The following is a 25,807-nucleotide window of genomic DNA, read 5'->3' as shown; positions in this document are numbered from 1 at the left end:
TGGCACAGAAATTTTGTGTAGATGAGATAGTTCCAACCCCTACCCATGATAAAACATCATGTTGAACTGCTCAGCCTTATGTTGTAGATCACAATGTGGCAGTTTGCTAATTAACCCTTTGCAAAAACTGTGATAAGAGCACAAAAGATACAAGAAACAAACTTAACTTTAATGTTCAAGAAGTATATAGTTCCCCTCTCTTCCATCCAAACAGTCTTCACCAAGCTTCAGGAGAAAACTGATGCCTACCAACATCAAAGATCACAGCAGAGACTAGGCGTCTTCTGCATAAAGTTGACAGACTGATGGAAGTAGATAATGAATCTACCAGACTATCATCAAAATAAAGATACTGAGGAATTTGGATATGGCCTCCTCACAAGTGAAAAAATTTCCCCTTCCTTTACACCTTCCTAGATTAGGCAAAAAAAAAAGGCAGCTCTGTTATTTCTCTCATGCTCTTCACCACATTTTATTTTGCTTCTGCAAATAGAGTTTCTGTAGTGCATCATCATCAGCTTTTCTGACTTGCTTACATTGTCTCACTTATCCCATGATGTTCACTGGTAAGTGGCAGAACAAGCATCTTTTTAAAACAGTACACTGGGAGCTAGGAACATGGTATGCTGCCTTCTCTTTTTTATAGGCTTACTGAAGGAGTAGGAATAATCATTCGTTCTGGAATAAATCACAGCCTAAGTTGCTATAATACTGTTATTTGCTTACAAGGTATTAATACCTTTCTTCTTCGTTGAATTACTTTTTCTAGGTAAATATTTCAGACTAACAGTTCTTATTCACTATCATGGGGAACAGTTTCACAGTTTCATCTAATGTGACGGGAATAAGTCTTGACTTGCAGACATGAGGGATGGTTTGTGAGCATATTTTCATCTCAAAAATTCCTGAATTTGAAGATCTATAAGAGCTTGTATATAGAATTGATCGGGGACCTTTTCTCTCCATGAAACATCTCTCCTTTGCTGAAATCCTGTGAAATCCATCCAAAGGTCTACACACACACACACGCACACAGGCCTCTACTAAGCTTGCTGCTGTCTTCAAATCTCATGGATGCTGTGGTATTTTCAGGCTCTGAAATGCACATTGTGAAGGTTTTCTGTTGACCCAGAGAAGCTGCACAGCATGGTACATCTGAAAGCCACGAGCAGGACAGTGTGGGCTGCCTATTTGCAAAGCCTCTGAAGAAAAGAGCAGGAGACATTACACGCCTGTCTGTTAAGTCCGAGTCAGAGACAAAAGAAGACAGAAGGAAAAAAAAAGCATTTAAGAAGCCAAGTAAATTTAAAGAAAAAAAAACCATTACAAAACCAGCAAAATACTGGTATTCAGTAATTCACTGAGAAAAAAAAACTATTCATCCAGGAATATCAGATATACGCACCGTACCAATTTACCAGTTTCAACATCGTGCATCAGCATTGCATTTACTGCTTGCCACGAGCTCCACTTAGCACTTTTAAATACAACCTGGTAAGATCAAATGGCTTCTTAACACAAAGTGCTTTCTTCCCAGTAGAAGACTGGCAGACATTTTCAGTACAGAAATACGATGGAAGTAATGAATTGCCACTTTCAGACCACAGTGCAGAATTTAACTGACCTACTTGAAGGAATATTTCCCCAGGTGTGGTATCCAACCCTAAACTGATTTCCATGCAGAGTACAACAGAGCTTCACAAGCTGACCATGCAGAATGCATTTGAAAGGAAGCTGTGCATTCTGAACTTTAAAACATATTGGGAGAGTAAACTCAAAACTCATTTCTTATTAGCATTCTCTAATGCATCTGCTCTCACTTTTGATTTTCCAAGAAGGAAAAAAAATGTTTTGAAATGGGAAGCACTTTTGCTTGAAAAATATCGCATAGATGGCGCAGACCCTGAGCCCCACAACCCCATCACCTCACGGAAGGAAGCACGCACACTGGCAGGACTGCCTTCCAGTTCCCATTCCAAGTACAAGGCACAGAATGCTCCAGGTGAAGCACAAAGCACAGGCTACCCCGAGAACATACCCTTTCCAAAATTGTTTGCTAGACAGAACTTTCATTTGCACCGTACAGGTTTGGCATTGCCTTGCTTGCTGCTCAGAGAAGTATTTTTAGAGGACCTGAAGCATTGCAGTCACTTTCCATTAAGTGAAACATTTGGAAACTTCAGATAAGCTCAGGAAATAAAAATAAAAATGTGTATGGCCTGAACGTAAGAAAACCCAGTAGGCTCTCACACATAAGAGCAGTGCGGGTTCCCGAATTAGGCTCTCAAGGAACCCAAATACAACAATAATGATCTTGGCATAGGGCACTTCCTGCAGATTAATGACCAGCAGGGAGGAGTTGATGGCCCACAGCACAGCCAAGGGCCATTAACCCCAGCCAGTCATTAATCCCCAGGAAACGCCCCGTGCCAAGATCATTTTCTTATTTCAAAATGAAAAGCAGCAGAGACTATTAAGGATTTTTTTCTTTTTTTAATGAAAGATGTTATTCAACTGCTATCTCCAGGGTACAACACCTCTGTAAGTTAACTTGCTGCAGTTTATCTCTGAGAGCACAAGCACACAGGCTGGGCACAGTGCAAGATTCAGGCTGAAACCTGCACTGCAGCTGTGGCTGTCAGCAATTAAAGGACGGCTGCAGCCATCTCCCTTACTCAGTAAGCTGAAGAAATGTTACTGAACTTCACTGCATCATTAGCAAGGACATTACTGTGAGCTGCAGTTAATGCAAACTGCGCTGCTGGGCATGCTCTCAGTAACAGGGGACGCCAACCTGCCTCATGCAGGCAGCAAGCAAGTGTGCTGCTCGGCAGCTGGCAGTGCCTGGGACCTCACGGAGTGCTTCACAGAAGAAAAATAGGAGCAAGCATGGTGGTAACTATCCACACCACTTACACCTGCTGGGATTCGCTCCATAGCCCCTGTGCACCTCAGATTCCCAATGGGCTTATTTGCACATGATACGAAGAGGACCATTTTGAAGATAGGAAACTTGCACGCAGAGAGCAATTTCTCAAAGTGCATCAGGAAAGCATAGGTATCTATGTTTGAAATGCTGAACCTAACCAACGGTGCTGATCCAGCCCACCTCAGCAGAGGAGTGTACAGGGGCAAACACCAAATTCCCTGACGCATCCTTTAGAAGCACCTTTATAACAATGACAATATCCCGTTGTAGAGAGAAGTCATATCTTTACATTTAGCATATTTCCAGGTTATGACTGTACATAGGCAAGCCTAATTTTGTTGGTCTAGAACCATGCAATTAGAGCTTCTTGCTAACAGCATAATCACTGCTTTAAATATCAACATATCGCCAGAACTCAGGTTAAGAGATTTCTGGCCCCTAATGAACATCCTTACAAATCAAAGGAGGTCTCATAAGGAGAAAAAAAAAAGTTATTTTGAGCACTTGGAACTCCACAAAGTTTCATTACCATCTTATCTGTAAGCTGTCTCATCTGTAGCTAAGCTGCTCCTAAATAAATCAATCAACTTTGTTTCTTGATGCGCATCAGTCGTAAGTTTACCTCCTAACTTTGTACCTGCGAAATACACTTAATACCTCTTCTAGTTTTAAGCTGAGCTTACTGCATGGAGCATCTCCCCCACACTCTCTTCCTCTTCTTCTGTAAAGTGTTTTTTTTTTTTTTTTTTCTTCCCCAAGGTGAGGCTATACAAGATTTTCTGTCCCAGGGAAAAACTTACACATGTTTTTATTTAGCAGTAAACAGTTGCATTCAGTTACTTTCTCTCACAGTCCCTAATCTTGCAGCAGGCTAATAAGCATCCTCCTTCCACACAGAACCTGGAAGCAGCAGGCTCTCATCAACGAGACGATGCGAGCAAAGGTGAATGATCCTAGAGCCTTTTAAACAAGTACTTGCTGTCCTCTGGTTATATATAATTTACTGGGAATAAAAATAATTCATGAAAACAATTCAGGAGGGACTGAATAAAACCAGCAATGCTTTTCAGGAATTTGTTGTCAGCTCTTCTAGCCTGTTATTAGCCTGATATCCTTATTCCCACAAGGAAAAGCAGAGTTGAAGGTTTTTCTACAATAATAAGGACAGTAATGTATCAAAAAACGCACTACGCTACCAGAGGGCAGATTATCAACTTTGTTTCCAGCGAGTGGAGCACTGTAGCAGAAACCAAAACACAGAACTAATTCACCCCTTCATCCACAGACATCCAAGTGTCAGATGAAGCTGCACACTCTCCACAAAACGCAGCTTTTTCGCCTTATATTCAAGACAACTACAGACGAACCCAATTGGGAAAAGCACTGCCAAAGTCCTCGCTACATAAGAATATTATAATAGCTGTTTTCCTCATAATAGATGTGCTAATAACTAGACCTCACTCTGAAAATATGCATCTGCTGCAACACAACCTGCAGTAACAGCCCCTTCCTGCAAAGGGCTGGAAAACGTGTAAATGAAAAGGAGGAAAACTCCTGTTGGAGCCTGAGTTTCCAGCTTCATCTTTACCACCGTACGAACAGCATATCATGCAGCGTTGGATCCCAACAGCAGCACAAAATTAAGCACACAACTAACTTCTGCTCAGTGTTCAGCAGCTTAAACTACCCCTGTGCAGCAGACCTGCACAGTCAGCCTGTCCAGGGCGAGGCAAAGAAACACCGCTTGTTATGAGCCAAAGAGGCAAATCTAACAGAGAAGACGGAGTTTTTCCTCTGGCTTTTTTTCCATCAATTATCTTATTCCTCACTAGGAATAGCTCCTTTCATAGAAAATATCACGGTCCCAAGTTAGAACAGTTATTACCTTGATCCAGTAATTTAACCTCTCCCCCAACACGCATCTGTGAACCTTTAATTCTCTCAGCCCAATGTATTGAATTTTCTGGGTCAAAATTAGAGACCACATCAATAAGCTCAACGGTTGGCAGAACAGCATACAGAGCAAAGTTTAAATATTTATTCTTCCAGTGAAATCTTGGAACATTAGTGAAAAATCTTTTGACCAGAAAAACAATTCTTTCTCTGCTAATTGCAATATCTTTAAATGCTGACGTCTGCTTGTACTACAGCATTCCAAGGTACACCTGAGTGGTTTTTAAAAACAAGCACAAGTATTTTAAAATGTACTCTGGAATTTAGAAGCACAAATTCCATATTAAGTTTTCCAAAAATGATACATCCAAGTCCCACTGATGTCCTTCTTACAGTTCCTTCGATAGGAGAAAAAAATAAGCAGCAGCTTGTAAGAGTTTTGAGAGAGCTGAGCGTCCACTTTGCCCTCTCTACAATCCTGAGTTGCCTCACAAGTCATCCTCAGCTGGGTGAAAGGTTACTTTGCTGTCGTTCTTGTAAGCTGACAAGTGTGTTTAAGGACAAGTAAGAGCATGTACCCTGCGTACAGGTTTTCTATCCACACATCTTACATATTTTACTTCAGTTTTGATCTGAGTGGCAGTAATGAATGACTTTTTGTTGGGAAAAGATCATGTCACTGTATATCTCATGTAAGAAACAAGAAAGCTGAATCTGCTTTAAGTTGCTAAAGAGGCTTTTAGAATTGGGTTTGCTTTCCAAAAGAAGGATTTCTACCTAAACGTTATCTGTTTCCCTATTCCAGTAACTGTCTTAAATCCAAACAGAGCTAATGAGGTCAACAAGGATCACTACAGTTAAAAGAAAAGATCATCCTCAGAACTAGTAAGGAAGGCGCACACACACACAAAAAAAACCTGCATACATCTGCTGTAAAGGCAAATTGTACCGCCTGCAGCTTTTACTTTGAAGGTCAAAGATTCTCTGAGTCAAAGAAATTGGTCTTCAAAAGGTGAGAATAACAGTTCCTGTATACAGAAATGCTCTGCCCAGCTATTTCGTGCAGAGAGGACCAATGATAGTCTTTTTCATTCCTAGCTGGGAACTGCAGGCCAAATGTCATGCTAAGATAATAACGGGCTCATTTGAGAATATTGAGAAGCAGCTTGAAAGTGAAAAACAAGTTCCACAAAATGAAGAAATGGCGGCATTTCAGCACAACTGCAGCCCAAGAAGATTTAGGGGAATGATCAAATTAGTTTCAGTATTTTGTTCCTCTAATTCATCAATCTGCAATTACTGTCATTGTCATAATAATTTGTATCAGTTGTAATTTACCAAATTAAAAAAAGAGGCAGATGCTAAACCTCAAATTACATAATTACAAAGAAGAGCATTACTGATATTATGTGTGCTCCGTTTATCCATGGCCCTTACAGTGGACAGTTTCTCTTCATCAGCATGGAGGCAGAATTCCACATCCCTTTTTCTTCCTGTAAACAATAATTAATGTGCAAAAAAGCTTCCAACAACAGAAAGCGCTCCATTGTGCCAACATTCACACTGCTGAGTCTTAGTACACAATTGATTTTCTTGAGTAGTTTTCCTAAAGTCTAAGAAAACAAGCAAATAAGTAAAGTAACAAAAAAAAAATCCAGACAAGGCTGACCTATACATTTGCACTAATACAGCTCTCCCAAAGCAATCTTTCCTACAACATGGAACTTGGAATTTTTACATCTCCTTTGGGCCTCCGGCTCTGAGGAATGGTTGCTGGCGCCGGACGCCCCTCGAGCTAGGAGCAGACTGTTGGCTGGAACCACACAAACCTTGTAAGTCTACTCTGTATTTTTCATCCAGATCAACACTGCCACCTTCCACTTAACTGAGAAACGTACATCTCTTACTTGCTTAAGATCCTCCATTTTGCTTTACTTAAATAAGCAAATGCATACTTGAGCTCTCCTTGTGATTATACCACTGCTGACTGCAAGAGTACAAAGTCTTAGTTGTTTTTCTCCTCCCAACCTCACTATAAAAAGAAGCCCAGCTCGAAGATTGTTTTGCCTCTCAGTCTCACCCTGATTATTCAACACAGAAAAATTCTGGACCCACTCACTCCTTGTTTACATCTTACAGTTCTCTAAAAATATTGGAGATTTTCTCCACCCACAGCAGAGGGGATTCACTGCAATTTACCCCATTCATCTCAATATCAGAATGACTCAGCTGTGAACATAAGCTCTCTCCAGAACAGACTGCGTGAAGAGGAATATTGTTCTCCCAGTATTACTTTCAGATAGAAAGAGAAACCAAAAAGGGACTGAGGGACTTGTCTACGGTCACAGGGTTACAGTAAATTGTAGATTCCGTCATTCTCAGCTCATCTTTCCAAATGTTTTCTTTAGCCGTCTCCTCCCCAGTCTCAATTCAGTTTAGAAATGACTCCCTCCAGTCAAACTGAAATGTAGAGTTTGAACGTTGATAAGCATTCATAAGCATTTTTTGTTTAATCCTTTGTAAATACATTGATACGTGGATACTTCCACACCTAAATGTTCTGTTTCACACTGCAGATCAAACATCATAGCAGATTTTGGTTTGGGACATTATCACTGTGTATCCATTTGATCCCACTTTTTTCCCATAATTAAAACAGTTAAAGAAACTTGGAGGAGAACATTACTATCTGCTTTCTAATTTATTGTGCAGCATCCAGACACGTCTGTTTGTACTGCTCCTGAGAGCAGTTAATACTAAAAGGTAATCTAGTTGAGTCAGAGCCTTCAACACACGAAGCAGACGCCTGTAAGTAACGCAAAGATGGTGAACTTCATGGAGCCATCTCAAAAGCCATTCACATCACTAAGCCCAACTTGTTAGAACATCTTGAGGCCAAGTCACACTATACACATCTTTAACACTAGCTCAGCAATTCAAGACTCATTCAGCAATGGATCAAATTCTCCTTTGTACATCTGTAAACAAACGTGTATGCCCAATTATAAATACCTTTTATGTTGTTTTCACTTCTAATGTTTCAAAAAAATCTAACACATGAACTGATGAATACTGCGCTCTCAGAACATACAGCTGAACTTGTGCATTTATTACACTACAGATTATCACACGGATTATCAGAACAGGAAGGTGGTTTTTAAAATGGTACCATGCACAGCATATGGGAAAAAAAGGGTCTTTTTCCTTCTCTGCAAGCTTTCAAACCTTCTGTTTCAGCCAGTTGCATTGCTCAGCTTGGGTGCTGAAGTTCTGTTTTTAGACAAAAATCCATATAAAAAGATGAAAATCGCCACTTCTATTTTTTCTGTTTGAGCCAATAACTAGGCATGGAGCCTGATATTCCTATTCCCTTTACCAACCTTCTTCTCTATTTATGCCTCTGCACTGCACTCTTAAGAGAAGGAAACACTCCTAAAAACTTCAACTAGTACGTCAAAGTAACTTCTGCAATTTATTCTAAAATAGATTTCAATAGCTATCTTTTCATCTGAATAATAGCATGCTTAGCTACTCTGCAGACAGCCCAAATAATCAAGCATCCATCTCAGCTTGCAAAAGTATTGAGATGAACTATCCTTACATACTTAACAAAAACAGAAATACTACAAGAGTCATTTGAAGTCATTTCACCACTTTCTAAAATGCATGTTTTAATGATCTGCTGCTTGTGTAGGCAGCCCATCTATAGAAGATAGTGGAAATTCACGTTAAACACTAAGTCTTTCTGGTTTCCACCAATTAAAGAACAAAAAGTCTCCTAAGTAGTTACTATCACTTATTCTGAGTTGCAAGCTTTTATTTTAAACGAAGTTTAGAATTCAACCTTTCAACATACTAATCAGCAGAATGAAAACTTCTGGTACATACATTAAGCAGACTCCCATGTTGAACCTCTTCCCTCTAGCCGAGGTAAAGAGCCAGAAATATCCCACAGGGAAAAGGATATTAGCCTACCTCTCAGTTTCAGCAAGCCTGGAAAAAAAACCACAAGATTTAGAAGAGCTGGGAATGCAGTGACAGGAAAGATTAGCAGCAGTGGCAATACTGGGAAAAATAACACAGCAGCCAAAGACAGCTGATCCAAGTTGGTATTTCTTTCACAAAGCATCAGAGTTTCTCATCAGCTCCTGATTTTAGGATTTGGGATAATTAACAGGAACTTATATTGCTCAGTCCTACTTTTGTCTTTCCATTCCTGTAATTATATACCTGTTTGACACATTATATGTTTTCCTACTTGGCTTTTTCTGTCAGCCAAATAAATTTTAGAGCATCAAAAACAGTTATCTCACAGCATTGTCCCTTTTTTGGGAAGCTACCAACAATACGTTACTATTTGGGAACACTACCAGCAGTACTATACCACTGGGGAAATAACCCATTGAAGTGATCAGACCACATCACTCTCAAGTCATGAAAAAAACAGAGTTTAACTGTAGCTAAATTCTCCAACCAAATGAAGTAGAACAATACATTGTATGTAAACTTAACATAAAGCATCCCAAAGTGCCACTCCAAACAAGGTACTGCTAACTGTACTGAAACTATATTAACGTATTTATAGGTATTGTGACTTTAAGAAATGCAAGAAGGGATGCATTAGTGAGGAACTTGGAATCAAATTTAAAAGAGAAAAAAATAGATGACCATCAGCAGAACACCCATCACCTTTAAAAATAGTGAAAAAAATCTGAATATGAAACCATGACTGAAGCTAAGCCCCTTATTTTTGTAGGAATGGAAAATATGTTGCCATAGTTGGCAGCTGCAGTGACTGTTTTGTACTAATCACCTGCCAGTCACTATCTACTTACACTTCACTTTGTCCCCCAAGAGTAATAAATGCATATAATATTAAACGAAGAACCTATGCACAAAACCATCCCTCTACAAATCTTTTTTCCGAACTATTTCTTAGCGCTAGCAACAGTCACCTGCATCCTCCCTTCCTTTCAGTCTAGCACAGATTATTTTTGTTTTTAAGGTCTCCTTTTCTCTAGGAAGAACAGGAAGTTAGGAAATCAATGTTTTCTACTCTGCAAAACAGAACAAGTTTAATCAAGCTCTACCAGTTTATGCTTTCTTACATTATCAAGTTCTTGTAGCCCTATTGTGTAAATACTTAGCTATGAATTCACAACATAAAATTATTTCAGTATGAATCATAGCCTAGAACTTTGCGTAAGCATCCCTGATGTTTCATGTTTGCATTCTGTACTTACGACTCTCAAGCTGCTGGTTTTAGACGAGATTAGAGACAGATGAAGTGCAGATAGGTGCAGCCCGTACCTAGCTTATTCCAGTATTAATGAATGCAGTAACTAAGAAAAATAAATATCAGATTTTAGCTAGGAAGGAGCATGCCTCTGTTAGAAAAATCAGAATAGCACTTGCAGACATCTCAAGAGCATCCACACCCCAGCCACCAAAGCCCGTGAGATCGTTTGCGTACCTACAGCTAGCAAACTCCTTCAAGTAACACTAGAATTCAGGAGTTTGGAAGAGCCTCTCCAGGACCAAACTCAAGGCAAACATGGCTGTATTTCTGCATTTTCTTTCTCCGTGGACAAACATTAAAAAAATGCTCTAAGATAGCAATTAGCCATAGCAGCAAAGACAGTTACAGCCTTAGCAGCACAAGCAGGAACAGAAGGAGGAGGGTGTTTACACCATACATCGCATGGTATGTAATTAGAGGTTCAGAAGAAAAATGTTTACAGTTAACAGTAAGTAACAGTGAGCATGGTTCAAGATAGCCATGATGTTCAACCTAAAGTAGTTTAGACTTGAAAACACAGACAAGTTTCTCCCTTGTCGCGCTGCTGACCTCACTGTCTACATCCGGCTGTCCCCTGGGCTCCACCACCTGTCAGTTCCTCAGTTCCAGTCCTGTCCCCTATGGCCTGGCCAAGCACATCAGATTTCTTTCTTTTTTTTCCAACTTCAAACACGCAAAACCATGAACTCTGTAATACAGAAGTTAGCAGCTGTTTTGATGACCACACAAAGAAATATTCATTTAATAAGCAGGCATTACTAGAAGTTCTCATCATCCCTGTGAACAGGTGGCAGCAGGTAACAGTCTTGGCGATCCAATTCAGCTCAGTTATTTTTTTTATTTCCCTTAAGACTTCTCAGCAGCAGTTCAGCAATATTTGAGAGAAGGGACGCACAATTTCCAGAACACCACACTTTGAATCTGTTCTAAGATGAATAACTGCATGGAAGTTTAGAAAATGAAAAATATCAAGCTGGTCTCATAGATCCATAATTGAATGCCCCGCAATGGCGCAAGTTGGGCAAGCCAGCCATAAATTTTTTACACCTTAAACTTTCAAGCAGCAGGACGTAGACTTGGGAGATATTTTCTGGTTTCAGCTATCTATCATGCAGTTAAAATTTGCATTAGTTAGCATGTCTAATCCCAGACAAGATTCAGCCCAGTGGGACAATAAATTGATGCTACTCTGAAACTTTGAAGTGAGCACAGAATCAACATTATATTATACACATTACCAAACACTTTCCTTGCTAAAACCAGAGCTTTCAACACTCCCATCAGCTACCACAATGAGCACATAATGAGCTGTCAGAGCACACAGAACAGCAGTCCTGGTGTGCAAAATAAAATATTACATTAATCTACGACCAAAGATTTATGAAAATCAATGTCATAGTGTCACTGCAAGTGTTGTCTTCATTTCTCCTTTCCTTGCTTCTGTATCTTCACATGACACATTGAATTCTTCACAGACTCTTGTTTTCCCCTTTAATTTCCACACTGCCCAGCCTTTCCAGGGAGGTGCACTGTACCTTACCATACTTTACAATGCTCTTCATTTCAGGAACCTTGTACCAGCCATCAGGAAAAAAAAAAAACCTACTTCCACTGATGATACTAAAAACATACAACAATATTTCAACATTGATTTTCCTGACAGGCCTAAATAATGCTGTCCTGTTAATAACACTCATGAGATAACCTAAAGAAGATGTGTTTAGCCTTAACTGTTACAATGATTACCACTGCCTGCATATCTACCTTCTTTTACATAGAGCTTTTATTACAGACAATCACGGAATCATCAGGGTTGGAAGGGACCTCTGGAGATCATGCGGTCCAACTCCAATATACATCTGCTTACATAGATAAAAGTAACAAACACATTGATAGAAGAAAGTCTGAAGTTTGGAATTATTTTTGTAATAGAAGATGAGAACTTGGAAATTTCATTACATGTCTGGTGCCTTGACTTCACTAGCTGACAGCCTGTAAAAATTTAAGTCAATAAAACGATGTCATAATTATCTGAGGTACAAACGGTTTCAGTTCTCCCTCTACAGCTGATGGATTGCATTTCACACAAACACAGAAGACCATTCCCATAGAAGCTTTGAAATTTTCACATTAAACTTCATTCCAAATCTATGGACAACCTGGGCCCCATTTCAGAAGATGCTTAATGACCTCCCCTCATGTTTACATGTTCTACTAACCAGGCAATAAGACTTATGGACATACCGATTCCAGATCATTAACTAATTCAGATCCTATTCAAGCTAATGAGAAATAAGTCACTGAACTTCAGAAAGATCAGTACTAGAGCTCTAACGAGCGGAGCAGAATAGAGTGAAATTCCCCCAAGACAGACACTGCAGTTTTGCTCCTTTACACTACAAAAATCTTCCAGATATCGCCACCTTTTAGTATTGTTTTTACGTATAATAGTACAAAGGTAACACCAGTACCAGAAATCATCTTGTTACATGCAGCAATGTGACTTTTTAAAAGGCCCCTTTTAAAATCTTTGAAACACATTCCACAATGATTTTTTTGTCGTTGCACTGTGAAGCAGCTAACATGAAAATTAATATAAAAAAACTATTTTAAACAGAAAAATGACAAAAAGGTTTAGATGGTAATGGATTGCATTCCATTTGTTTCCTCAGAAAAGAGGTGGGTAGATCTTAAATAAAAGTACATCCAGAAAGAGGTTTCTGGTAGCAGCAATCAGCCATTTGGTCTAATGCTCTGTTGAGAATCAGGAATGTTAAAAGTTTAAACATGAACAGCTCTAAAAGAAAAAGCTTTGTCCCAGAGTTACAAACCTAAATCTTACTCCCATCGCAGCTTAACTTCCACATTCACAAGGGAGCTGGGCTCAGTGCAATTCTCCAACCACGACAGCGGGGGGGGGGGGGGGGGAATCTACAGAACACTCACATCCTTTAACCTGCCATATATTTGCACTCTAACATTTTTAATCATTGATTTTAATTGTTTTTACTTTTTCAGGACACTATAACAGTAGACTAGCATTCAATTATTTAGAAAGAATAAAAAGAACAGCACAATAATTTTATAAATGCCAAAAATATTGCAGGAGCCAAAATCTTCTTATAGCACATCTACCCTTTAGTAGAAACACCAGTGAGAGGTTGAGCAGGGCATGGGGCCTGTCATTCACACTGCAATTAAAGTCACTGCCAGAGCCCTCTCAGCTCAAGCACTCCAGGGTACAAGTGAGACTGTTCTTCTGATACACGACTTGTGACATTTATTGACCAAAGCCGAGCAAGTCAGAAAATATCTTCAAATACATTAGAAATTACTGTTACAGGCTCTGAGGTAACAGAAAAGAAGGGGCAGAGGCAAACCATGTGCTCTATGAACGCATCCTGCTTTCTGAAAAGCATATGGTTGATGGCAATTAACTGTCAACTTCACATCAAGAAACTAAATACGGAGCAGGAGGTAACCTATAGGTACCATGATACACATCACAGTGGCAAACTACTGCAAAGAGACTGCTTTTATACATATATCCATGAATACATATAGACTACTAATAAAAGAATATAGATATTTCTGTGATAAGATCTTTAGACAAAGTTTTACTGTGTTTTTTTTTTTGGTCACTAAGGCAGGCAAATTGTTTACTTCTCACCACCCCACCCCAGCCCTTCAAATCCCAGAAGTTCTGAAAATATTAAGCTATCAAATAAAAAAAATGTTATTACAGTCAGACAGAAAGCTAACCATAAACAGGAACTGAATTTGAAGCATCAATGGTGCCATTTTTTTTTGTTTGGGACAGTCATTAATCAGATGAATAAGCACGCTATCATATTCAAAGGATTCTAATAGAAATCAAAATTTTAAAAGGTATGTAAGGGTCTTTGATTAATTACACTTTTTTTTACTGACAGTTGCTCCAATATAAAAATCTGATGCCTTTTGACATAGCCATTCATCAGCACGATAGCTCTTTCATCTTCGTATCCTTTACATAGTTCCTCAAGTAAAGTAAATAATATGCCTTTAATTTAAATAATTCTCCTCCAAAGAACTGCCAAGAAGCAGAGCGATGCATAGTGCCTTTAGTACATTTACAACACAAGTCAGGCTCCCTTAATAGACGGTGCATTGCAGTAGACAAATACAACAGATTGTCAAAGCAGTTTCTCTTCAAAGGAGCAGTAAAAGTCCATTTAGCTCCACCTGTTACACATACACAGTCACTCAACAGGGCCGCTAAGGAATCTCCTGGTGAAGAACCTCAGAAGGAACAAGTTGCATCGGTTGTTATCAATCCGTAAATGGACTCTTAATAGAGGGGAGAGGCTTGATCTAAGATAACCAGCCTGCTGCATATCAGAAATTATATTTCTAATATCCAGTGATAGACAACAAGACAAGGAAGTATATAAAATGGTATCAGCCACCCCTCTGCAAACACCACCGAAGGTGCACTGAACAACAAACACCACAAAAGTTTCACCGACAGCCGACAAGGATTATTGTGCTCCAAGTTAAGCACCACTTAAGTGCTCTTCTGATTGAAGCTAAATACAAGTTAATATCATGACCACTAAGCGCCCACAGCCTCCTGGTTCCCTCCTGATATGAGACTTTATTCTACAAAATTAAATAAAATTGCTTCAATTTCACAGAAGTTTCACATGCTTAGAACTGGATTAATGTCACTGGGGAAAAAATTCACAAAGCAAGTATTTCACACAGACCTATGATTCAGTAACATTCAGTACAGCACCACTTTTGAAGCCTGTTCCTTTAAGTGCACCGCTTCACAAACAAATAATTTCTTGAATAAAACGCCCTTTTAAGCAGCAAGGGAAGCAAATCTTCTACTGTAGTTGGCAGAATGGGCAGACTTGCTCAGAAATCTGCCTGAAGCTGACAGTTTTTGCTATCAGTCACTCCCTAATTCATGTTCTCTTTTATCAGACTTTTTTTAAGGTAAAAATGCACAGAAGCATTTCACCTTATTCCTGGTTCAACAGGTTAACCGTTCCTATATGGTTTGCACAAGTAACTCCGAAAGCAGAAGCATCAAGGACACTTCATTTAGGCAAACCGTTGGACTGCCTCATACAGGATGAACTTGATGAAAACACCAACACAGGTAACAGCCATGTTATCTCTCCACAGTGGCTCAAGCTGAAGGAAGCTGTCAAGCAAGACTAATCAACCCAACATACTTATGATAAATAAGAACCATGCCACATCTCTATTTTCATACAGCTGCATCTATACGCTTTCATTTCTTTTTGGAGGAAATTGCAGGCTAAATCTCCAGCTGAATAAAGAGGCTGAGATAGTTCTGTCAGCGCTGATGCGAGGAATATAGAATATGTTCTCACAGACTCTGCCCTGAAGACCACAGCCAGCATTTATGCCGGCTGTGCAAGTACATGAATACAACCCGAAGAAACCATCTCTTGAGTGCAGGTAACTCAGTTGTCATAAAGCTGCTTGTATGACTGTTTCCATGAGTGGATAGTGATAGGACAAGGGGGAATGGTTTTAAACTAAGACAGGGGAGGTTTAGGTTAGATATTAGAAGGAAGTTTTTCCACACAGAGGGTGGTGACGCACTGGAACAGGTTGCCCAGAGAGGTTGTGGATGCCCCATCCCCGGAGGCGTTCAAGGCCAGGCTGGACATGGCTCTGGGCAGCCTGGTCTAGTGGTTGGCAACCCTGCACTCACAGCAGGGGGGTTGAAATGAGATGATTATTATGGCCCTTTTCAATCCAGGCCATTCTGATTCTAAAGCAAAACATTCCTAGAGTCCTCCCTTGAGAAAACCAGGAATACTGTAATATCGGCTGCAATGCTGAATTTGGAAATTTGTTGTGCTGTGATTTTACCAATCTGTATACTTACCAGCAGGATGACAACACTTCCTGGCCTAATGACCGAGGCACCAATTATCCAAAGTTAGTTCTCTATTTTCAGATGCAGAACAATTCAGTGTTTTCAGTTTGATGGGGTTGGTGCACACTTTTCCTCCAATCAAGCCAGATCTGGAACATTTCCATCAATGAGGATCCTTCAGATGTCTCTTCTCAACAGGAGAAACCTCTCTGCTCAGCTCTTCTCCATGTTTTGCCAGCCATGACAAATTCTGAACTGTATTACTAGTAACCATCGAGCTTCTACTGACAGCCACATAAGTGCAGTATATCTGGGTGAAAAAGCAGCTGCGAAAACAATGACCTGTTACAGGAAGGGTAAAATGATTTGTTCCCGTAACAGAACTATGCTCCATTCTACTCCTAGCACACTCAAATAATGCAGAGCACATTTTTTCCCCCTGTAAGAATGATGGATGTACGATGTGGTAAGAACTGTTTTCTTCTGCTCTAGCTGCATTTTATTTCTTACCTCACCCAACACTTTGTCTGCAAGAGATGGATAAATATTTGACTTTGCTTGATTCCCAGGGCTCCCTTCAATACGTAAGTTTCTTAAAAAATTAAATATTTTGCTTTCCTGTGTACTAATTAGATTAATGACAGGTTGTTGTTTTTTTTTCCTTGCTTTTGTACTCACTGTAATTACAAAGCAAATTACATAATTTCACAGACCTATAAAAATCCTCTGACATTATTTCACTGGCTCTGCCAGCTAGGATTTGAATAAGAACAGGATCAGGGCTAATGAAGTCAGCACTAAAACTGTCATATAATCTTTCTGAATACATAAGAACTTCAACGTGAAGTAAAAATAAATCATTTTTATGACTGCTTCCTGACACATGTAGGAGACATATAGAAGATGACAAAGTAGAAAATACCAATAATTATGAAAATGTCAAATGAATGATGTAAAGTATGTGAAAAAGCCAGTAAGAGATGAATGTAATATAAAAACATACTTTGGGGTTTATTACTGGCCAAGTTTGTACAGTTTACTTATAGATAGCTATAAAACCAAGAGGTACTTGATTGGTACTTGGTACCAAGAGGTATGAAGTCTGCTCTAACTGCAATCTGTCATAGGCTAAGCTTATGACCAAAGATCTTCCCTGTCTCCCAGGTAATGTAACAAAGGATGAGAACACTTAAGTGAAGAAAAAATGCAAAAAGAACAACCAAACAAATAAGTCTATTGTTGCTACAATATAACACATTTCCACGTTTTCATCTCTGTAGAAGGAACTTTGCAGCCTCAGTTTAACAATATGCTTTCATCTTGCAGTGGAAACATTCAAGAGACATTGAAAATCCTTCTCCCTCCACCCCCACCAAGATCCTACAGATGTCTACTGCATACCTTGGATGACAGCTATTAGCAGAAGGTTTGCCCACAACACTAGATGGAACATGAGTCCTCTAAGTGCTTGCCAACGGTTTTACCAGAAGCTCCTCTCTGAAGTACTACGTTACCTAAGTATACATACAAGTGTTCTCACGATTTCTATCATAAGGACCAGAAGTGGGAGCAAACCCTGTGGTTTCCCATTACTCTTGGCAAGTGATCTCACTTCCCTCTCCTCCATCCCACCAATTCTCATTAGAAAGCAGGCAGATGCAACAAAGTTCTTCCTGGCCAGCAAAATCTGTTAGAAATCCCTTCTCTGCCTCCTCCCAGATTCCTTTTGTTTGAAAAAGGAGACATCTGAAACCTTAGCCAGCTGCACAACCTCAGAGGCCTTGTGAACAAGTTGAGGATGAGAGACGTGCAGGATGGTGAAAGAACACGCTAGCAAGCAGTTCAACATGCACCATGCAATCCTCAATTCTTCTGACTGGTGACCCAAGAAAAGTTAAGCCATTGGCTTCCCCACTTGAACTCACTTTTCCTCCTTCTCCAAATACATTGCGCAGGGGCCGGGATCATCATGGAACACAGCGCTACCGATTTTTCAGTGTGTAAAGGAAAATGATGGATGCTCATCCCCCTTAGATGTATTAGAACTAGCTATTAATTAGTAATTAATATTGCGTGATCGTGCTTCTTTTTCATACTGTAATTGTTGCTTTTAGTCATCTGAGGACAACATTAAGATTATTTTTCTTCCTGAAATGGTTTTAGGCATTACCCTGGAATTAACTGTCTCTAAAAAACTAAGCATTAAAATATCATTTAACAGCTGGATACAACATCTGTCTTTCCCAGGTCATTAGTACTTAAGAGCAGTTAATTTAAGAGACTACAAGGTAATGGAGAGACTTCCAATTAAAAGAATTGCATTTGGTTCTAGATTTTTTAGCCTCATTTGTTGGGTGCTGCAATTTACAAAAAAAAAAGTGTTTTTCTTTTTAAATAGAAGTCATGCCAAATGGAAAGAGCCATCGGCTTCTCAATATTCCAGTAATTCTGTGAAATCACGAGTCATTTTTCTTAGACCTCCATTTCAAGAAATAGAGTGATTTTATGTAGCATTTCCACATCTCAGATTCAAGGTCGTAAAGTTTAAAATAACTCAGAATGCAAGAGAAAGTAAATAAGAGACGCACAGTAAAGACAACTGCATCTTATACGCAATCTCCTCAATTCTAGAACTTAAGGCAGTCTCAGGATATCTTCAGGATGCACTCAGTAACTTCTGTGCACGTGAGGTAGGCAGCACTCAGTCACTCCCACTGCTATCCCTGCTCTGACACTGAGCAGTTTGTGAAGAGACACCCACCTCACAGTCAAGGCTCATCATGATTGTCTGTTCTGTCTGGATATAAAGTTAGGAATGTTTCTGCTTTCAAAAATATAAACATTCCTCCATTAAAAAAAAACTTAAAAAAAGAAAAAACTGGAAACGGCCTGAAAAAGGCAATTTAAGAATATAAGCAAGGTAACAATTCTTTTGAAACAGCCCAATTATATACTCAACAGGAAAGCACTTTCCAACTTACATTGAAGCACTTTTTAAACAGCTCTCTTGTCAAGCTCTGACTACTGCACCACTGTTGAAATTCACTCTTTGACAAAAGTGAGAAATTCAAGTCTCTTAATTTCATGGTTTGAAAACAAAGTTTATAGAAATCATGGTTTTTTTCCCGCTAATCCCAGTTGTAATTAAACTGATTTCTACCTGTACCTCTTACATGTATACCAGTATTTACATTATCAAGGCTTGTTATAAAAATATTTATTCAAGATGGATCTAAAAATGAAGGGTGCAAGAAAGATATAGGAGTATCTCAGCACAAACAGAAACAGATTTTACAAGACCTGACATCAAAGTTACTTCTGCAGAAAAAGGAGGAAATCAAAGTCTAACTTCTCCATTCACACCCATAAAAATAGACACTTTTAGAGTCAATGAATGAAAAGAGTGCCAGGCACATAAGGTATAATTGATTAAAATTAACACCGGAGTGTTGAGGAGTTAGCAACGTCGGTAGCGCCCTCGGTTCATTCTCCAGTATGACTTGCATTTCAAACCAAATGGCCATAGGTAGAATGAACCTCCTCCCACTCAGGTTTCAGCACACAGCTATGACCTGCATCTGTTCTGAATTACGGCTATAACTTACGCTCGATTTTACCATTACTCAAAGTAAAGCCTTTGCTGTATCGGTGTATTATTACACCAGCCTTGTCAAAGCTGAACAGCCCTCATACAGCATGCGGGTAGTTGTAATGACTCTCAGTAATATCTATTGTTCACATAATAAGCTGTAATCCTAAATCCAGTCCAGGGGTTGCAGAAATACAGCAATATCGGAATGAGAAATGAAACAAAACAGCACACCCAGATCGTGCAGCTTGGCTGCAACAAAACCGATGCACAACTTCAGCAAAGAGGTTTTGTTTCCAGTTTTCTAACCACTGGCAAGCTCCGAAGAGTCAGGCTTGGCTTCAGCACCAATCCTCCTCCTGAACCAGCTGCAATTTATCATATTATAATCCCATCTTTAATTGCTCAAACCATCCTTTCAGTGCTCATTTCCTTGTGTTTAGCTACTTACTGGTCTGTGGCTTCCCATCCTTTCACATTCTCTCTAGTCTTACTCTTAACATTATGTGCTTTTTCCCCCACGTTAAATAAATAGTTGCCAGCACTCCTAACATTTTTTGAAATGCATCTTAGGCTACATATACATGTTTGCATGTTGTAACTCTAAATATACTGTAAACGGGCCAAGTTTCATTTTGCAGTCTCTATAGGGGGTGGGGGCAATTTGAATAAGATGTTAAAAATGACTTAACATGGGATGTATAAACTTATACAGTTAAGTTGCACAGCTCTGAAATAATTTACTTTTAAAATGGAGACAATAAAAAAAAATCTCAAGTGCTGACCTTGTAATGTACTGACCCTGAAAACATCACAGCCTGTTACTGTGAACTACAGCTAGCAGTGGTATAATACGCAGTGGCACTAAGAACATCCTACATTTGAAGGTGGTGAGGCACTGGAACAGGTTACCTACTGATGTGGGCGATGGCCTGACCCTGGAGTCTTTCAAAGTGAGGCTGGATAAGGCCCTGGGCAACCTGATCTAGCCGTGGTGTCCCTGTTCATTGCAAGGGAGTTGGACTAGATGGCCTTAACAGGACCCTTCAAACTCTAAGGATTGTATATTGATATTCTATGATTCTACATATATGTTATATATTGATTGAAAAATCAATACAGAAAAATAAAAGTTGGACTTAGATCCATCAATAAATATAATACATAAAATACAAAACGTAAAAAAGAGTTTCCACTTGGACTCCTATCTTATCTCTTCTCTACCTTTCTGCCCTTACAGTAAGTAGTACATGGATTCTTGCAATGCCTGTAGAGAACAGAACAAAAATAATGCACTGATTAAGAAATATTAAGTCACATGTACAACTCAAAAGTCAAGGAGAATTGTAATAAGTAAATAAATCCTCATTTTTTTTTCTATATTTATGGTTTATTGAGAAATTGTTTCAAAACCAAATGCAGGTTTCACAGTCTAAGGATCTATTTAAGTATAATATTCAGTAAACCGTTTAGTGTAACAAGTGTGCATGCATGTGTGTACGAGTACATATCTACAGCCAGAAAATGCCTTCTACTCCAGGCTTTTAAACACACTCCTAACAGAAAATTTAATATTCCACTATTCTGTGAAGCCAATATATTATACCTATTTCAGTTACGGTGAAGAGAAAATCTCTCCAACAGTAACAGTGAGAGAGCACCTATTGCACCAACCCGTATATCCAGAGGCTAAGGTACTGTATCTGCACCACTGAAGAACCTCTAGTGCTGCACCAAGTCCTCAGGCAGAAGCTCGACTGGAACATCACTCAGTACACTCACTAAGTGAAAACACTAAAGGAAAGGAACTTCATTGTGCAACTTCTTCCACACATTTAACAGATTCAAAATGGACTTAGTTTCATTTACCATCAAGCTATAAATGGCTACATCAGCAATCACAGATAATAACTCTATCAGTATTTCATAAAAATTGAATTTCCAGCTTTAAAAGCTGCTGTATTTTCAAATTATCTGCTACAGTGTAGGCAGTATGCTGAGCAATAACATCATGAGATTCAAATGGTACAAAGACCACATCTCACATCTTTGTACAGCAGTACTTGTCACTTATTTGCACACGTCCATTGCTTGTGGCTAGAAAACAATACATTTTTGTCTATTTTCATTCCAGGGAAGATGATTTTCTTCTGCAATATACTTGGACCATCTTCTAAAATTCAGTGGAATTCTATCTTCCCTCTGAGATAATATTGTGCCCCGAAGACTCTCCACTAAAAACCGCACCATTTGCTACCTGTCAGATGGCTGAAGGCACTCACTCAAGCAGCCGGCAACTGGAGAGGATTATAGCTCACAAATGCTGCCAGTATCAGTGAGACAGCAAGTAGCAGACAGTTCATTTTACAAAAACTTAATGGACTGTATGGCCCCGGCTGCTTAATACAAGCACTGTCAAGGCATCTAAGTAAAAAGTCTCAGCTGTCACTGCTGACAAGCTGAGCAGAATTATTTGTCACACTAGACTAGATAAGAGACCAGTAGTGTGGTGTATGGTGAGATTCCCATACATCTCCATACTGCGGTCTCAGACAGCAGGCATATGGTTTCCTCCAATGCACTGGCAGCGTAATGTAATCTTACTACGAGCAGCATGGCCAGAGTGTTCTTCTTTGGCCTCCATATTTTAACTAAATTATCCTCCTTTGTGCCCAGCTTTACATGTTGTAATTAAGAGCTCTCTGATTTCCCCTTCATTTTTTTTCCTGAAAAAGACAGCATGAGTAATCTCCAGATCATTAGCTAGTGTAATCCATGTCATTAATGTCAAATTGTACCAGCTGAAAAACTAACCTGGTGCATCTGTTCTATAATATAAATGCCTCCATCTTGCTATTTTTTTTCTAACCCCATCAAAAAAGTCTATCACTCATTATCTTTCAGCAAGTGTACACTAATTAAGAGAGGAAAGACATACAAAAAGGTAATTCTTTCTCCACTGCTTACATACAAGCGCTCTCATTAGCCCGGTCATGGATGTAGTCTACGTTAGGGTACAAGCTATCTTTCTTCACAAAGGAACGTGACCTTAGAGTTCTACTAGTCCTCACAACAAATCAGAAAATGAATGCTTTTCACTTATTGGCATTCACCGTGCACAGCCACACTGATACTAACACTGAACAAAATCTATGCAAATTGCTGAAAAAACACTTGACAGATCAGATCAGAAGAGTTCTGCAAAACTAACAGCACAGTGCAAGTTTGAAGTGTCAGAGCGCCTTCCTTTAGTCAATACAAAAACAATTTATTACACAAAGTTGTCAGAAAAGGATCTGAAGAAAGAGTGGAAGGAATGGCAAGAAATGGAAGTAATAATATAGACCGAGTCAAGTTATATGGGGTTGTCAGGCAAAGATAAGGAGTAAAGAACTGTGTAAGTGACAGGAAATAAGCGGATCGAGGCAAAGTACCTACGCTGCACAAGAGGCAGTGTTGCATGCTTGCTGCTCCCTCTTGTTTTACCTCTGGGCTCTCTTCTAAAGTGCCAGGCACAAAGCAGTGCCACTTTGGTGCAGCACTTCAAGCACTACAAGTTTATCACTGGATTTAATGCAACAAGTACTTTGGTACATTAGTTCCCAGAAAACAAAATGGCCATAATATCCAAATGGCAATTCTCCCCAACGCTGCTTTCCACACAAGGACATACAGCTCTCTTGAAACATTCTCTCTCAGACAAGTGTTAAAAGCTACAGTTATTGAAGTGTTAGCAAGGAAGCAAGGCCCAAGTGAACAAATTCAACTTCAGTCATCATTACTGAGACTACGTGACATTTGTTGAATTTATGAGTGTAAGATTGTTCCAGTTAAAATTAAAAACAGGAAACCCCAGCACATCTCATTTCTCAGACCTTCTCCACTTCTGAGCAGCCAGCGGATATTTCTGTATTATTTTCCGCTCGCTGTAGGCAAGTAACAAAGCTATCAGTCTGTCTACAGTAGTGAACCTACATGTCAGAGAGATGAGGCCTGAAGAAATAATTACTGAGCACTGCTCTTCTACACAGGCATACATTTGTAAAAGCAGAACACAAATCTTCTGTAAAAGAAAACTCACATGCCTCACCACTGGAGCTGAGACAGTCATTCTCCGTGGCTGCAATTCACTCACGAATGTAGATTGCACACAGATAAAACCCCATCTAACTCTTCAAAATAAAGCAGCACACACACACAGGCCTCGCCCAGAGCTCATTCTGCCTTTGAGCTGAGCCAGCAGTAGGACGTGGCTCTGACACGATGTGAGCAACAGCAGCTGTATTTCAGCAAAGCACTGCTGGAGGTGCACTGCACTTCAGAAGACAACGTACCGATGACCACGTAGCAGCAGTAACAAAGTCTAACGCTATGGGGATAATGTACTGAATGGCAATATCACAAAATCAGTATCATGTCTTTGCAGAATCAAGGCTGGGGAGTAGAAAAAGATAAAGTAGCTAATGAATAAAAATTAGAATGAATATGAGAAATGAGTGCTTACAGTAAAGGCAGATGCTTGCTAATTCACACTATTCAAAGTGTTTAAAAAGTGAACAGCTGACCTACTTAATGAGCATTCAAAGGATTCCAAAAATGCCAGCAGATACAGCATTAAATTTCATCAACGCCCCCCTCCAAAAAAGCTCTGTCACCATACAAACAGCAAATATCACTTGTGAATGCAGTTAATCAGACATATGAGAGAACTGCAAGAGAAAACCTCAGAAATAAATGCAAGCGTTCTGAAAGCAAAGTGCATCATTATAATTCCAGATTTGGAAAAGACCTGTCTTAAATTCACTGATGAACATGTGAACTCCTCCCTACCAATCTGGCCTATCAGTTAACAACGCAGCACGACCCTTCCTAAGATATCACTAACTCAATCTAACAGACCAAGAAACAAGGAGATTACAACATCCTAATTACACAGAAATGCTTAACAGCAAATGGGCAAAAGATAATCACATAACTCAATAGGAGAAAAGGAAAGTTACACCACTAGCAGTTTAACCAAAGCAATTAATAAGTGTAAAGTTATAACTGAAAGACATTAATTCAACTTCTAAATGTTAACACAAGCTTAACTTTTTGTCTTCCACAAAACACACAGACTAGAAAGCATACTTTATGAGTAAATAACTTCCATCAAGAATCAATGCCCGTTTCTGAACTTTCTGGCTTATTCAATTTTCTTTCCTCCCCAAAAGCTTTGAAGTGAGGATTTTGAGGCATCTGTCCAGAACCACTCAGTAAGCTCGCACTGCAAGATTTCAAAAAACTATGTATGTTGGCACAAGTGAAGTGCAACATACTGACTGCATCATAAAAATTGTAAGACTGACATTTGCGGTTGTAGCAATTCATCTAGATAGCACTGCGATATATCTTCACTTCTCTGTGTAAAGTAACAAGGTCTAAACATTAAAACTTGCTGTGAACCAACGAAATAGCTTTACAGTTCCATTTGTGCAGTAAAAGGAGAACATTTAACCTCAGTAGCCTTCATCCCGTGTCACAAGGCTTTGTTGGTTCTTTGGAAGCAACAAATGAGTAAGGCTCTTTTGACCAGGAGATAATACAACATTTCAGCAGAGTCATTTACACAGCTGCGTTACCCCATCCTAAAGACCCTCGTTACTGACCCTGCTCAGCCTGACACCAGCAAAAGGCAAGCAAGCCCACATGTCCTCCACGGCGAGTTTTCCCTCACTGCTTGCCTGGCACTGGTGAGCAGTGCTAGGGAAAGCTATAAGCGGAGCATATCGCCTGCAATCATTCTTCTCCCCCACATCTCATATCTCACAAATTCATAATTATTACAGCTTCAGGAGATGTGAGAAAGTAGAAAGGCTTTCCTGGCAAATAAGGAAGCAGTGACTGAAGCAGGTAATATCTTCTATTTCTCAATTTTTCAGCTGTTTTCAAGCTTTAATCAGCCACCTACTCCCCTTAAATTCTCCCCTGCAAGGAAAGGAAACCCCCAGAAAGTAGTTTCTAATACTTGCTCCTGGTGGGACCAAATCGATACATTTTAGCCCGTTTCTTTTTAATAAATGCAATGATTTTAATCAAATTTGTTCAGAGGACAGAAGATTAGTTAAAGAAGAGAAGTAAATGAAACATTAAATTAAGGTATCATTGGGAATTAAAAATGTAATTTTATGTTATTATCAGTGGTATATTATGAAT

General features: G+C 39.4%; 1 protein-coding gene across 8 annotated transcripts in view; it reads right to left on the bottom strand.

Moving 5' to 3' along the window:
* Window positions 1–25,807, bottom strand: part of NAALADL2 (N-acetylated alpha-linked acidic dipeptidase like 2) — a 410,961-nt gene that overhangs the window by 336,144 nt on the left and 49,010 nt on the right. Inside the window, exon 1 of one of the 8 annotated variants that reach the window (XM_021395569.1) lies at window positions 8,711–8,815. The exons of the other annotated variants lie outside the window; for them this stretch is intronic. The gene's annotated coding sequence lies outside the window, so the exon portion shown is untranslated. Of the gene's footprint in view, window positions 1–8,710; window positions 8,816–25,807 lie in introns of those variants that run through there. 8 annotated transcript variants of the gene reach the window in all.

The sequence above is a fragment of the Numida meleagris genome, chromosome 4 (genome assembly GCF_002078875.1).
Source record: "Numida meleagris isolate 19003 breed g44 Domestic line chromosome 4, NumMel1.0, whole genome shotgun sequence".
Classification (NCBI taxonomy): domain Eukaryota; kingdom Metazoa; phylum Chordata; class Aves; order Galliformes; family Numididae; genus Numida; species Numida meleagris.
Note: the sequence above shows the minus strand (reverse complement) of the source record. Positions and strands in the feature narration are given on the sequence as shown.